The sequence below is a fragment of the Belonocnema kinseyi genome, chromosome 2, assembly GCF_010883055.1.
Source record: "Belonocnema kinseyi isolate 2016_QV_RU_SX_M_011 chromosome 2, B_treatae_v1, whole genome shotgun sequence".
NCBI classification, from domain to species: domain Eukaryota; kingdom Metazoa; phylum Arthropoda; class Insecta; order Hymenoptera; family Cynipidae; genus Belonocnema; species Belonocnema kinseyi.
Genome location: NC_046658.1, coordinates 165,991,082 through 166,007,830, shown reverse-complemented (window position 1 = coordinate 166,007,830; position 16,749 = coordinate 165,991,082).

Below are 16,749 nucleotides of genomic sequence, written 5' to 3'. Positions count from 1 at the left end.
GATGATAGATCAAAGATCTATCATCGAAATCTTGTTCCCTTTTTCTTGACATTTCTAGTAGATTTTCTCGTAGACTATTAAAAAGTTTTATTATCATTTCTGCATCCATGGAAGTAAGCGGTAAGGTTTTAATTAAATTCATTTCACTTTAGTTAAAAAAAGAGTCTTCTTGAAAATGGCTCGCACAACATCTTGCGTTTGGTTGTATAAATATTCCAGTTTCTATGAGTACTTTCAATCTAGTTCTGGGCGTAATTCTATGACGACGATCATTTGAGTCTTTGCAGACTATGAAAACTAATTTATTCGTGATGCACCTTCTTATCTATCTAATATAGATTCCTTAGCTTATTCATTCTCAACAGTATCATAAACGTTTTCAGGCTCCGATTTCTGCATAATAGTCAATATACGACAAGAATCATACACTTTGGATTAGAGTCTTATTGGACAATGACACACGTTTTTCAGCTTTGTCAGCGTCGCTTTATCTTTATTTTGGACAAGCAACGACCTGACTTCATTCGCCTAATGCGAATGGAAGAGCCCAGGAGAACCTATATTTAGCGTCAAAATATAATTTCGGCATATATCTCTAAAAGTTTATAATCTGTGTATCCAGATTACTTTAAGACCAAATCTGATATGTGGTTAGTAATGTCAATGCGAGTCAGTGAGATTGATAAACGTTTGTCCTCCCCTTCTTTTCTTTCATTTTTATGTTATGATTATAAGTGTACTTGGATTTGAAAGATAAAAAAAGAATAGAAAAAGATATATTTATAATGTAAGAAAGTTTAAAAAAAGGATAAAACCTCATTGGGAACTGGAACATTGACGCGGTGATGGGGCTTAATTCACTTATAGAATACAAATTACAATGGAAAAACTACTACCATTTCATTCAAAATTTTTTTTGTTGCATATATTCGATGTCCTGTGTGAAAAACAACGCTAGAGATGATGTGGTAAATTAAGAAAAACGGCTATGACATATTTTGTACAATATATATCAGCTATCTAAAAGCTAACGTGATTAAATCCAAATTATGGAATCCCATGTAAATTAAAAAAAATGTATACTGCCGCTGCCGTTTAAGCGAATCAAATGACTCCAGGACGAAATCGTTTCAGATAGTTATGATGCACACATGGAGGGATCAAATAACCCACTTTTAGCTAGTTCTAACAATGGCTCAAAAGCCTGCTTCATTGACCCTCCTTATTATCAAAATAACTCCCATAATATCTCTAGGTTTTTGCCTATTTTCTGCATTAATGGGAAAACTGAGACGTTTAGGAGCAAATTGTGAAGCTACATTTGGATTCAGTGTCTCAAAATCCATAAGGGTAGCCTAGTCTTTTGTCTCGTGCAGAAGACTTTCTTTTGTGGGCCTGTCTCAACTTCATCTAGAAAGAGACAAGTCTACCTCTAAAATGTGCAACATTTTCTACATAATGTTGAACTATATTAAACACATATAGAAATTTAGTTACATAATACGGTAGCACTTGCATGATACTTTAGTATAATCTTTTATGATTTATGAATATCGGGTATTTATATCAAAAAGTACTATAGTATCTATTAATGATCTATGAAAAATTTACTTTGGAAAATAAATGTAAGTTCTAAAAAATTTAAAAAAAGGTGTTATATTCAAGATGCACTATATTAAATTCAAACAGGACAATATTGTCACATACATTAAAACTCTTCTATAGCGCCGACTTTGGGGCTGGCGGTGGGTGCGAACTAACTTATTGCAGCACGCTCCGCTTTTGTTTGTTCACGCCTCAGGGAAACCGGTGACCCCCCGCACCCTCGAAGCTCCTGATACACCTACATGCGGCGCGTAGTGGGAGAAGATGTATTTTCTTCTATCAAAAATATCCAGAGCCTTTATTTCGGTCCGATTTTTAAATTAAAAAAAAATTAAAGTTCATTAAATTCTGAAGAGCTTGACGCTCTGAACTTTTGTCGCTTCTACTATTTTATTAATAATTTTTTCACTAAAAGTATGGAAAAACTGAAATTTTTTTTAAAAAAATTTTTTACGCTTTAATATCTGATTAGATAAACTTTATATTGTCTTGAATGAATGTTTAGGGACTCATAGAATACAAATAATTTGCTCATCAGTCCATTTATTTGTTATAAACAAACTTCATGAACAAATTAGCAAATAGTCTTGTTATCGGTAAAAAAATTTTCTTTTTACTAAAAGTGCTTTATCTTAATGTAGGAATGATATATAATTACAAGATTCATTTAAAAGTTTATAATAACTATTGTTATAAACATTTCCTATGATAAAATATTAAAATTTCAGATTTTTTCGTATTATAATTTCCTTTAATCGCCACAACCACTTTAGGTATTTCTTAAAATAATAAATTTTTAATAATATTTGATCAAATATAACAATTTAAATTTTGAAAACCAAATTAGATAAACAAATTCAAAATGTTGGCCCTTTCGCATCGAAATTTTTTTGTTTTGGCACTGGAAATGTTTTAAGCTATTGAATGAATGACTGCTAGTCACAAAAATAATAGAAAAGTTAACAATAACAATTGTTATAAATAATTCTCATGATAAAATATACAAATTTAAGGTTTTATCATATTTTAATTTTCTTCAATCGCTAGAATGGCTACTGATATTCCTGAAAAATAAATCTTTTATAATATTTAGTAAAATATAACAACTTAAATCTTTATAAACAATTTAGATAAACAAGTTCCAAATGTTGGCAGTTTCACTTAGAAAAAGTTGGGGTTTCAATCGCCATAGCTTGAGAATGAATCATAACACTACATGCTAAGATTTTCTTGTAACTGATACAAGGATCCGAAATCACTAACAGCTTGTGTGCTAAATCAGTGTCTGTAGCAACACGAGAAAACTTGCGTGAATGGAACTCTCGAATATTCCTGTAGTCTTTATTCCGAGCTGCACCTGCTTCTTTGGAAAACTCTCCAATTGGTAATGGAAAATGTTTCATAACATCAGCTCCATGCAATAATATCTTATGGACAGTTACAGGCATGTAGTACCAATGGTATAAACGTACGGACAGTTTCGCGGTTTTCATAGTATATATTTCAAATGATTCCAAGTCATTTGTCTCTGTACTTGTTAATTTATGCAGAATGTGCGCTAATCTTTCTACTAATTCCAAGTCTATCCCTGTGATTTCTGCTGTTATTTCAGGGTCTGCAAAAAACCTTCTTGCGGTATTCCCGTCATTGGATGAGCCTGAGCCTTGTTTTACTGCATCTATTACCAATCCTGTATTCTGATGAAAGCTTTGCAAATTCGAGTCTTCGCCTTCTTTTTCAAATCTTTATATACATCTGTATCTACTCGCCATTTCTTAAAAGCGAGTCGATAGGATATATGTAAAAGATTTTCCATAAAGTGAATCATACATCTCTTCAGGTGTAGCTTGACAAATGTAGCAAGTCATAGATAATAAGGTTCCAGAAAGAGCCTGGCAAACTTTCTGGTCAAGCATCGTCAACATCATATCAGTTTTTATCACAAAAGTACCGGAATCGTCCTTTATTATTGTGGGCTTCATTTTATCGATTTTTTTTTCAGTGATGCTATTACTGAATTGGTTTTTTCTGGGACTTCTTTTGCGAATTCATATAGTATTGGCCTGCAATATTATGTTGGCGATAGATTAGGAGTTTTCCATACTACAGAAGTTACCAAATTCTCTAAATGAAGTCGCAGTTGTACCATTGAAACCGTGAAGATACTATTATCCACTTTATCTGGATCATGTTTCTTTTGCTTGTATGTACTTTGGCTTGAAGAACCATCACAACCTTATTTCACAATTAACTTCAAGTTATGAGGTATCCTTATATCCGTAAATGGAAAGGAAATATCATCATTTTTAAAAATCCGAGATATCGTATGATCTAATTAAGATTTTAAACCGATTGTAAAAACCTTTTCCGTTACCTTAATCGAATCTATAACATTCTTCTTTAGCATTTGCCATATTGTCGTATTCAGGGTAAATGTCAGCATTTCTCTTTTCTGCTCGCATAAGGATCATGTGATATTGACTTTTAGATAAATCAGCTTCTTCTATTAACGCCAAAGCTTGTTCTGATGTGTAAGGAATCGGGAAATCATTCATATTTTCATTTTTATCGGAAGGTAAAATTGAATTAATGAATTGTGTTACTTTCTTCCTATCAAATAGATTTAGCGAGCGTAAAAAGTCTCTCTTATTTCGAGGTCAGTATATTTTTACGTATACCCATTAATTTCCTTCGTTTTGTTGAAGTAGAACATTCTGCAAAGTTACCTGAGTTAGGCTTTCCGCATTTGTTATTAATTTCAGGTAGAAATTCAACGATAAAATATGTGTTCAACCAACCTGTAAACTTGTTGTTGAAACAAGCTTCACTAAATGCTGAACTCTGCCATTTCCTTTTAAAATGAGGGATAAAATCATGATTCAATTTGTTTTTAACCTTTTCCAGTTGTTAATCACTTAAATTAAATTCTCTTTTTAAATACTGCGCCAATTTTTTTACACCTTCATTGGAATTAGAAATAAAAAAATCGGATAGGGTCTTTTTCAGAACTTTTAATGCATCCCTTTTGTTTTAATGGAACACCATTTATTGGACAAATATTAAACCCAACAATTTTTTTTACAATTGTCTAAAATTATTTAGTACTTATTTTAAATTTGTTTATCTAATTTGTTTATAAAAATTTTGATTGTCATATTTGATCAAATATTATATAACATTTATTATTTTGAGAAATACCTGAAATCGTTCTGGCGATAGAAGGAAATTATAATTTGAAAAAATCTGAAATTCTAGTATTTTGCCATTAGAACTGTTTATAACAATGGTTATTATAAACTTTTAAATTATTCTTGTAATTATATATAATTCCTACACTGATATGAAGCACTTTTAGAAAACAGAAAATTTCTTTTACCGATAATAAGACTATTTGCTAATTTTTTTATAAAATTTGTTTATAACAATTAAATGGACTAATGAGCAAATTAGTTGTATTCTATGAGTCCCTAAACATTCATTTAAGAAAATATAAAGTTTACCTAATCAGTTATGAAAGCGTAAAAAATTGTTATGAAAAAAATTACAGGTTTTCCATAATTTGAGCGAAAAAATTACTAATAAAATAGTAGAAGCGACAAAAGTTATGAACGTCAAGCTCTTCAGAATTTAATGAACTTTAGTTCAAGAAAAATTTTTTAATCGGACAAAAATTGAAGGCTCTTGACATTTTTGAACGAAAAAATGCATTTCCTCCCACTGTGCGACGCGGCGTCAATTTTTGAAAGGGCTATAGAAGGGAGGGCAATTAAAGTGTTCCACTGTATTAAAAAATTCCAAAGTAAAAGTAAAAACAAGCAAATATTCTGTTTTAATACGGTTAACACTGGGAACAAATTAAATTTGTAAAATATTTAAATCAACTTAAGTACTTGAAACTATTAATTTCTGGAATTGGTTTCATATTATTTGATAATATTATTATCAACTTTTTATTATTTTACGTTTTGGAACATAAACTATTATTCTTTGCTATTAAATATACCATTTCTTGTTCTTATTATATTAAGTTTTCATATTTTAATTGTAAAGTTTCGTGAAAACGCTCGGTCGACTAAATGAAATACGAATTATATCTACTAAAGAAATTGGTAATTCTACTACCAAATGAATTAATAAATCTATTGCTAGTAACTATTTTAAATGACGTTTCCAAATAAATTTAAAGACTAGTTTTACATTGAAGAGAATTATATTGAAATCAAATAATATATTATTAAATAAATGGGAAAGTACAGAATATGTGTAAATTGTAGGAGCGATACATCAAATTAAATATAAACATTTTTAAATGTAAAAAACATAAAAGAGACATTTTCAAGGTATTTTCGGATAAAACATTTATCAAGAGAAAATTAAATTGGGCTATTTAAATGTTTCAAATTTTCTATAAAATCTAATTTTTTACAATAATGACACTTATTTATCACATTAATTTATTAAATTTTTATATTCTTACATGAAAATTTTACTATTAAATTAAAAAGGTACAAAAAAGCAATTATTTATGTTCATAACAAAACTGCAGAAAATGCAATTTTTATAATATAAAACATTATTTTATCAAGGCAGACTTACACAGCAGTATTAACATTCAAAGAACTTGATTTTCCTTTTTGAGCCCCAAAGAGCAGAAAATGTACGCAGAAGCATAATTTCTGCTTTAAATAAAATATTTAATTCATCATAGAGCAAAAGAAAATACAGAAAAAATAAGTCTATATGCAATTAAATAACAAAGTTGCAAGTCATCGTAGTGACTAGCGCGAAAAGTATAAATGCTTTAATTTATTCATTCTCTTCTAAGTTATTTTAATACTTTCCAATATTTTACTTATATCGAAAGACATACGTAATTCTAAATGAACTAGGAAGGCATCTCCAAGTTAATTCGCAAACTCCGCATTTATAAAGTGCAAATATTGAGATAAGGATTCACGAAGTGTAGCCTAAGTAAGTATTGATAATTTTTAAATCCCTCTATAAGTGCAGTTGGAAGTAAAATTTTTCCGCGTTTACCGTAATTTATTGCATCAATGAATAACGATATTTCTTCACTTAATTCTGATATAAGAACGGTCATAATTGTGATCCGATTAGCCACTAATATGTTTTTTATATTTCCATTAGTCTTATTGGCTAACTTGTTTAATTATCTATAATGTTTTAATTTTTTGAAAACAAGGAATCTACATCAAGTGCGGCCAAATTTTAAATAGTCCTAATTACTTTAGTTTGATTTTGTAGAGACATTTTTAACATTTTGTTTTGGGAATATAGTTCATCAAGTTCGTGGTTAATATAATTTAAATCACTTTCAGATAGTATTCCAAACGAGACGAATCGAAATGAATCGTCATGTAGAGTGATAGATTTTTGCTGTACGAAGGTCCTCGGCGAATATAGTGGATCCATCGAATGAAGTGACGGTCACGTTAGCAAATGTGATCGAGAGAAATGGTAGCAGTATCCAAGTGAAATTCATTTTAAAAAAATAAGAAGGAACGATGAAGCTATTGGTAGAAGGGCTTCAACCTATTAGCATGTACATTGTAATACTGAATATTGTATAAAATTTCTTAATCAGAGGAACGGACGCGTTTGCATATGCTTAGGGTCCGAGCCATTCACTTTCTAATTTTGTTCTTTTGATATCATTATGTCTAACAATTCTTGATGGATTAACGATGCAGTTGTTGCTAAGACTGAAGGTAACTTGGCTTTTCTTCCAAATGACATTTCAAACGGCGTTAAACCTGTGCTCTAGTGAACTGCGGTATCAAATGCTAAGCATATTAGATTCAAGTTTTGGTCCCATTCCGTCTCGTTATCGGCCATGTATGTCTTTAATAAATCTTTAATTGTTCCATGAGTTATCTCAAGGGCTCCATTGCTTTGTGGATGAAAAGCAGTTGTTTTGATGTGCTTGATTCTAAAAAGATTAAAAAATTTCTGAACCAATTTCGATACAAAGTTAGCGCCCTGGTCAGTTAAGATATGCTTTGGAAAAGGAAATATGTGAATGTAATGATCTGGTAGATTTGTTAATATGTTTTCGCTCGTCGTTTCCCATAGTGCTATAAGAATTATGTATTTCGTGAGCACATCTTGAATAGATAAAATATATTTGTTTCCGCTCGTTGTTTCCGTTAATGGGCCAACTATGTCCATCGCGATTTTCTCATTTGGCTGCGTCGGTATTTCCGAAATGACTGCTTCAACCATAGGACGAATTGGGGTTAGTTCCTCGCGTTGGCATGTTTGGCATTCTTTAACGATTTTGATCACGTGTTTCTTCATATTTTCCCATGATGTTTATTCGCGTAGTCTATTGATTGTTTTATTTTCTTCAAAGTAATCAGTCGTCAAGTTTCCTTGTGATTCCCTCAACAAATTTTGTTTCTTTTCTTCAATCAATTTTGTATCAGGTCTTTCGCACGGAAAAAATGTATATGCTGCGAAATTTTGTCTGTAGTAGAAAATTCAAAATATTTCCGATGCTCACACGTTCCGTGATTTTTATTAAGGGATCCTTGATATGAAATTTAAGTATTTTCTAGGTTTTGCTTCTAGTGAAATCTTTTATTTTGATGTAGAGGAATTTTAACCATTTTCCTTCGTCATAGTCTGGTACTTGGATTCTTAGCAAAGAGAAAATGTTTTGTGTGCTAATTTTAATCCAATTCTTTCCGTTGACGACAGATTTTATTTTTAGTTTACTAGGCAGACGGTTCCTTTTCCAGTTTGCATAATCATTTTGAATTTCATTTTCATCCGGCGGTTCATGATGTCGCAGTCTTTCAGAAATTGTTTCATTATCTTCGCCTGATGACGATTCTGTATCAATCTCGTCTTGATCTTGAATTAGGTGCATTTTCAAAAGCATATAAGCTGCTGAATTTTTCTTCACTTTTTTATACGCGACTTTGTATGTGTATGCTTTCATCCGAAATCTCCACCTCATTATCCTGGATGAAGGGTCTTTTAGGTTATAACGCCATGTCAAAGCTTGATGGTTCGTTTGTATTATGAATTGACGTCCGAGAAGATATTGAAGAAGCTGCTTAACTGCCCAGACGATTGCTAATGTTCCCTTTTCGGTAGTGGCGAAATTTAGCTCAGGTTCATTCAGAGTTCTTGAGATGAAACAAACTTGGTGTCCCTGTTGCGACGAAATTGCTCTTAGTCCAACATTACTTGCGGCGGTGGCCAAAGTAAATGTGTCCTTGAAGTAGGGATATCTTAATACCGGTGCAGAGCAAAGAAAATCTTGCAACTTTCTAACACTTTTTTCGCAAGATGGCTTCTTGGTAAAGGGATGATTTTTATTTGTCACTACTCTTAAAGGTTTAGCTATCAAAGAGAAGTTTTTAAAAAATAAATTTTCGGTAATATCCAGCTAGTCTCAAGAAAGACATAATTTCTTTTTATTCTTGGGTCTTTTGAAATTTTGGACGCCAGATAATTTATATGGGTTTTGGTTTCACTCCGTTTTCCGTAATCACGTGCCCCAGATATTCTAGTTCGGGTCGAAGAAACTCACACTTGTCCTCCTAATGTTGTGTCCATCATTCTTTGAAATGTTGCTGAAGCATTTTTAAGCCCGAAAAGCATACGGATATAGTGAAAATGTCCTTCTGGTGTAGAAAATGCAGTATATTTTTTCGAGTTTTCGTCCATGAGAATATAATGAAATCCTGAGCCCAAATCAAAGGCTGAAAACAACTTTTATGAAGAAATCAATAAACTTTTATTAACGAAAGGTCTAGTCTCGCGTAGTCGACTAGCCTCACGAGGTTTCAGAGAGTCGTTCCAGAACACTCCATTTGCTTTACATTTTTATTCCTCTTCTTTTTACTGATTTAAGATTTCCGGTGAAGATTGTTGGTGTCTGCTTCAGTGGACCTACTCGTTCTGGTCAGCCGTGGGTTTTAGAGTCCATAAGTTCTGCAATTCCAACGGTGCCAACTTTATCGGGTGACGTCCTGCCCGTGTTTTCCTGATTTTAATCCAAAAAAGGTTCTTATTGATACTTTTTTGTGAATGGCGTATCAATAAAAAGTACCCTGGCATTCCACGATGAAAGCGTACACTCTACTGCCCTTATCATATAAAAGGGGAGGGAGTGATATCTATCTACACTTAGCCTATGAAACTGCTCTCTTTGAAAAGAATGCGCTTACAAAGCTAAAGCATTTTGACCTATTCTTTCTACCTTCACACACTTTTAAATTTATTTCTTCATTGGCATGCAATCTAAAAAGTAAATTGATTCAGAAGGAATTCCACTTTTTACGCTAAATAATGTATCAAACACTCAACAGAAATTTATTTGCATCGAGAAACCTGTAACTTGACTTGAAGCAATATTTATGCTTGACTCTAAACAATATTTATGACCAGATTAATTATATTTTATTTCTGGTGTGAGCTATGTAGATGCACTGGTAATTGTCACTGCACTAGTTATCTTCAGATAGCCCAGTATTTTGCATATTACAAGATTCGCTCTTTTCGCTTGTCATAATACGCATGATTGAAGTACACGTTTTATATGATAAATTTACTCAGAATTTCTCATCCTACGATCGTATGGTTAAATCAATTATACTATTTATATCAGTTGATGGGGATATCAGTTTGAAAGCAGTGCGTAACCAAATTATTTTCGTTTAAACTGACTCTTATCAGATGCAAATAGCTAAGAGGAAAAAATCGACGTCTTCAGTCTAAAAGATAACGACTATTGTATAGGTTTTATAACCTACTGAAGCAGTAGAATGTTGATCAGCTAAATTGTTAATAAAATTAAAAAAAAAAATTAATCAGTTTGTTCTTTACTTAGACAAGATGAAAATCGTCTGTACTCTGCTCTTGTGCTTGGCCGTTTTCCTGAATTCTATTGGTGAATATAATAATAAATTATATCTATCATTTACGTAAATATTCTTCTTAGGTCATAGGCATATCCAAATTTGTTTATGATTTAAAGGACACAGAGAAATTTGTCACGTACGAAATGGCGAAAGAAATCTGTATCATCCTAGGGTCTGGTCAACAAAGAATAGAAGCCTTTTTGCATGTAAAAACTCAGGATCACAGTATTTAGTATTTGACCTTCGAAGAACAGTATGACGCAACAGCGTTCAGTATCGCAAGGCAAACAATTTAAGATACGATAATGACTATTTAAGTGTCATGGCCGCCAAGGGAAGCTCAGGGGGTAGGTGGGGGGTCAAATGCAGTAAATCGTGAAGCCAGCACAATATTGAAGCGCACATAATCGCGGTATGAGTGTCATTATGATCTGAGTTTTAATAATAGTTCTAATGTTACAGCAAAAGAATTTCGATGCAACAAAATGTAGCGCTATAATAAATGAGTACGTCATTATTGGCCGACAGGCTATATATTGTTTGATCGAATTTGCAAAATGACTTATGACATACTACAATTCTTAGAGTGAATTCATAAACGAGAGAAATTTTACGTAATTTTTAATGATTATTCATTTAAATTCATGGTTTAAAAAAATTCCGCAAAAACTTAATGTACGATTATGAATAAGTGAATCACCTTTTTACTATCAATTATTTCAACAATTTTTTAATGCAAATACACTGTTAAAAAATGTAAAAAGGAAAGGCTCAATTTTTTGGCAGAAGAAAGTGAAAATATGTTTCATTGATTTCTTACTGACGATGCGATAATAATACGATTAAGTATTTATACTATTATAAACAGCTTTCGCGATAAATATTTTTGCTGCTAAAAATGTGCTTAATTTCTCGTGACCTTGATGATTTGATTATATTAATTATATATTTTTCAGGTAGAAATTTATAACTTTTAAATAACACAGAAAAAAGTGAGAGTCTGACGCATAATTTCAGGGTACCTTTTCCCTGCAAGAAAAATTAACCTTGGCAGTGTGAAAGATAACCTGAAGTATTTCTTGTTTCAGAATTAAGTTTACAGTCCAAACGCTTGTCCCAGGAAAGCCTTGATCCTGGTATTAATCGCTGTGGACTTTTTTCTAATCCTGACAGAAGTTGTCCAGATACGACTCTTTCTCTTGCCACACCTCATTATTCTGTGAGGTATGTACCATCTGCCGAAGCACCTCTTCTTGACAGGACGAGGTCTCCTTCTCTCAGGCAAGCTTTTCCCAGCGTACTTGGATTTAAATTTGAAGATCTTGCACTTATACGACTTATTCCCCACAAGTATTCCTATCGGATATTCGAACTCCGAAGATACGTTTTTCCTCCAGATAAACAAATTCAATTGAGAAGAAGAAAAAGTTCTCCGCTTCCCATACCGACCGGAGAACAAATTGTACTATCCACGACCAATGGCGACGTCTGCGCAATATTGGAAAAAACATCAAACAAGCACACGATTCTTCGTGCAATATATAAACCTGTTTTGGGGGTTTTAAAACGGGTGAAAATAAATATTAATAGCAGCGTAGTTGAGGAATTAACAGAAGAGGAAATAGCGGAATGTCCAGTATCCTGCCAGGAACTAGTCGCAAAGATTTATGGAGTATGGCGTATGTACACAACAATTTTTCACATCGTTGATAAATTTAAAAAAACGCTTGCAACAGTCAAACCACTAGTGACCACTAGTCAAATTCACTAGTGACATTTTTTAATTTTGAAATCATTTAGTTTACGTTCTTGAGTTTTCGATTATTTTCTTAATACAAGCTGCAACAAACCAGAAGGTTTTTAAAGATTTGTATGTAAAATTAGCAAGTCCCATTTCCGGACTTGCTTCATAGGTGGGAAGGTACTTAAGCAATTTAGGTTCACGGTAAAATGTATTCATAAATGATACGTAACATTGTGAATGAAAGAGAAAACTTCAGTGGCAAATGATTTTTAATATCCGATACCAGTTTATTATATTTTTTGAAACCTACCATCAGATGCTTGGAAAATTTTAAACTGGCTTAGATTTCACTTAATTTTCAATTTATTTTAAGTTTCAAAGACATCAGAATGTGACGAAAGAGAAACTGGAGGATTTTGAAAACGTTTTTTTAATTGTGCATAAACGATACATTTTTAAACATTTAGACACAAATTTCTAAGCTTCTTAAGAGCTTCAAAATGTATCAGGAAAATATACACATTTTCTTGAGGGAGTTGTCTTGCTGGAAATCAGCTCTCTGAAAAAACCAAGTTTTCTAAGACACATGTGATTTTGTCGGTACTAAAAACGAAAAGGTAATCCTGTATTTCTGTTTTCAGGATTAAGTTCGCAGTCTGAGGATTTGCCTGGTGCTAAACCTAATCCTGGTTTTTATCGCTGTGGACCTTCCTCATCTTCTCCTGTCAAACATTGTCCAGAAGCAGCTCACTCTTTTGCCAACCCTCATTATTCTGCCAGGTCTCTATCACCTGTTAAACCACCTCTTCGTGATGAGTTGAGGTATTCTACTCTCAGACAAACATTTCCATTAGTACTTGGATATACATTTGATGATCTTGCATTAATTCGACTCATTCCCCACAACTATCCAAATCGGATATTCGAACTCCGAATATACAGTTTTCCTCGAGATAAACCAATTGGATTAAGAACAAAAAATCGTATTCTAATTCCCGTACCAACCAGAGAACACATTGTATTGTCAACGTCTGATGGAGATGTATGTGCAATTATAGAAAAATCATCAAGCAGAAATACGAGTATTCGTCCAATATTTACCTCTATCTTGGGGATCTCAGAACGAGTGAAAATAAATATGAGTACCAACGCGGTTAAAGCATTGACCAAAGAAGAAATAGCGGAATGTCCAGGAAACTCCGGGGCACCAATCACAAAAAGTTATAGAGTATTACGTGTGTAAAACCACAAAGGACCCCACATCAAATGTATTGTGAACGGGTTTTTGTGAAAAATTCAACGATAAAATTTTTTGAATGGCAAGAACATGTCTTTAAATTAAATTTAAGGGATGTTTTAATATTCCTTATGTATTGAAACCAAAAAAATGGCATTCTTTAATAAACAAAAACACAAGTGATTACTATCAATAATAACACCATCTTTAAGGCGAGCTACCAACAAACTGTTTCAGTCTAGAAAGACCTGCAAGCTCGTTTTAGAGTTGTTATCATTATTAATAATAATATTAAAATTATCATTTAAAACTAAGCAGACTATACTTATACTTTCACTTACAATTTCGTCATTTTGCTTACTTTGCGAACCAGAATATTCGTTTCTCGTGGAAAAATATTCTTGCAAATAAAAGGTACTGGTTGGAACAAGTAAGAGCAGGTTTGCACTAGTTGCATTTGTCTACATTTTACAAATGTTCCGAAAACAAGCTATGAAGTTACATCAAATATCAAAAATTTGATATGACTGAATACTGCGCGTTTTTAAATAAATTCGATTTCAACCGTGTCCATGTTTAGTTATGCATTATTATATGAATTATATTATTGTCTCAACTCCCTATGCTAGGATACACCTTGTGCTGTAATCGACATGGATTTTGGAATTTCTTTATAAAATTCAGAAAAATTATCCTTATAGTATTGTTGTTATGAAGTTTGAAGGTGGACATTTTAATCTTCATTTATAACATTATAAAAAATTATTTTTTAAACTATTGCAAAATTCGTGCCACCAAACATTTGAGCGTTTCATTTATGAAAGAAAGTTTAAGCAAATAGAAACTTGCCAGGGAGAAATTGTTTAAAAAGTATAAAGAAGTTTTCTGTGAAAGAAGTTTCAAAGAAATATGTGACCAAATTGTTTCAATGAAACTGATTCTTATCAGATATCAATATTTCAGACGAAAAAAATTGACGCCTTCAATCTAAAAAACAATGACTATAGTATAGACTGTATGACCTAATGAGGCATTAGAATATTCGTTAGATGTATTGTTAAATAAATTTCTAATTAATACGTTAATTTTTTGTTCTTCTACTTAAAAAATATAAGGATTGTCTATACTGAACCGGGAAAACCAGGAAATGCCCGGGATTTTTTTGGACCGGCAAAAGCGGGGAAATGACAGTGGATTTATTTTTTGATCGGGAATTTTACCAATTTTTTGAAGAAAAAGCTGTCCAAGTTCTATTTCAATCAATTTTTAAAAATAATTAGTTGAATTGTAAATTTTCCAATTATCATCTCGTTCAGTTGGCAATACGTAATTTTATAATCTATTTCCTTGGAGACTTTATCATTGATATTCTTATTTTTAAGTGTACATTTATAGTCATAAGGATTTTAAAACCCAGACTTAAAAACTTTAACAACGATAAATTAAAAACGTTTAAAATAAAACATTTTTGATGAAAAACATTTGTATTTTATCAACTGTAAATATAAATTTTGTACTTAAGAAAAAGCGTAGCTATTCAATATTTAGCAACGTTTTACTGTTTACTCAGGACAAGTGAATGAAAAGCAATTTTAGAAAAGTAAACAATTTGTAATTTAATTGTTTGACATAGAAAGCCTTGAATCGTTAAAATTTCGAGGATCTTTTAAACTTCGAACGTTAGATTTTAATTGTTTTATTTGCAAAATGTTTATTTTTGAAGTGAAACTGTTGGATGTTTATGTAAATAAGAATTAAACACTTAATATTTGTAGAAAAAATTTTCAATAATAGTTATAATAATTTAAACAAACTATGTGTTCCGGCAAAACCAGGATATTTGTATCCAAATTTCGGTGAAAATAGACAACCTAAATTAAAACAAAATTGAAATTTTTAAAGATTTTAAACAAATAATTGAGAAGCTTTTTAAGAATTGTGAAAGGCATCAAAATAATAAAAACATTTTCTGAAAATTCCTTGAAAAATTGTGTATAATTTTTCATTTGAAATAATTATTTTCAAAAATATTTTAGAAAAATTTAAAAGGTTTTCAAAATTCTAAAAGAGAATCTGGAATAATACGAATAGCTGAATTTTGGCGATACACTCTAGGGCGCGCCTTATTTTTCACTGTTTGAATTTCTCTGCTCGCGCGCCCCAAAGACCATGAAGTTTCCCATTGAGTTAACATGAAAAAAGTCAGCTTTTTTCAATCTAATATCTAAAAAAAGCTAGAAAATCAAAAATGTACCTAAAAATATCATTTTCGAGGTCAAAACTGATAAAAAATACGTTTTTAAGAAGAAAAACAAACTTTCAACTTTTTATATTGAAAATTCGGTAATCGTAGAACAAATATTTTCAGTGCGAGTAAGTACTTTGTTCAAGGTAACCGAATATTCATATGAAGTACGAGGATTGCTCATATTTGTTTATTTGTCAATTTCAGTATCTGATCATGTATGATACATACATACAATTTTCCATTTAAAGCGTACCGACATCAATATATACACCTTTTTGCGCAACACTTTTTTACGCAACGCATAACCTAAAAACTGAGTGACTGTAAGCGAACTAAAGCGAATGTCTTGCGACATTTTTTCCAATGACTGAAAATAACTAAAGCAGACGACACGATTAACCATCGAAGATCCTGTTTTTTTTTCATACACCCCTGAGTTGTTGTGGAAATGCTCCGCTGACCTAGCAGCATCAGTTTCTCGTCACTGTATATATCATATACAGTACATCGAGATTCGACTGCTATAACGCCAGAATAATCATGTTGACATTAAATTAGATTTTATACAAAATCACAACTGAGGATACAAATTAGAAGCTTTTGATTTCAGTAGCTCAACACTGCGCTTCACCCGCTTCATCAGCTTTGATTTTCAGTATTTGTACCTATTTCCCCAGCAGGGTTTAGCAGAGCGGTAATAAGGCTAATACTATAAGAGTAAAAGAGATGGTAATAAAGCATTGCTAGTACGTGTTCTAGATGTTCTGAGTGTGCAGGATATGCTCAGCAGCTATCATCGGGAAGGTTCTGGCTTAAATTGTGGTGACAGCATGCCAAGTGGAAATGACACTTTCTTAACATGCCAAAATTAAACTACCCAGGCCTGAATTCAATCGAGGCAATTTCAGGAAAGCTAACGTTATTCTCTTGTGACGGAGCTGTTCACGGAAGTTTTGCTCCTGTGCTTCCCTAGTCCGGGTCTTAAGAAGTAGGTCTTTTTCTTTGGACTTGGAATAGGCAA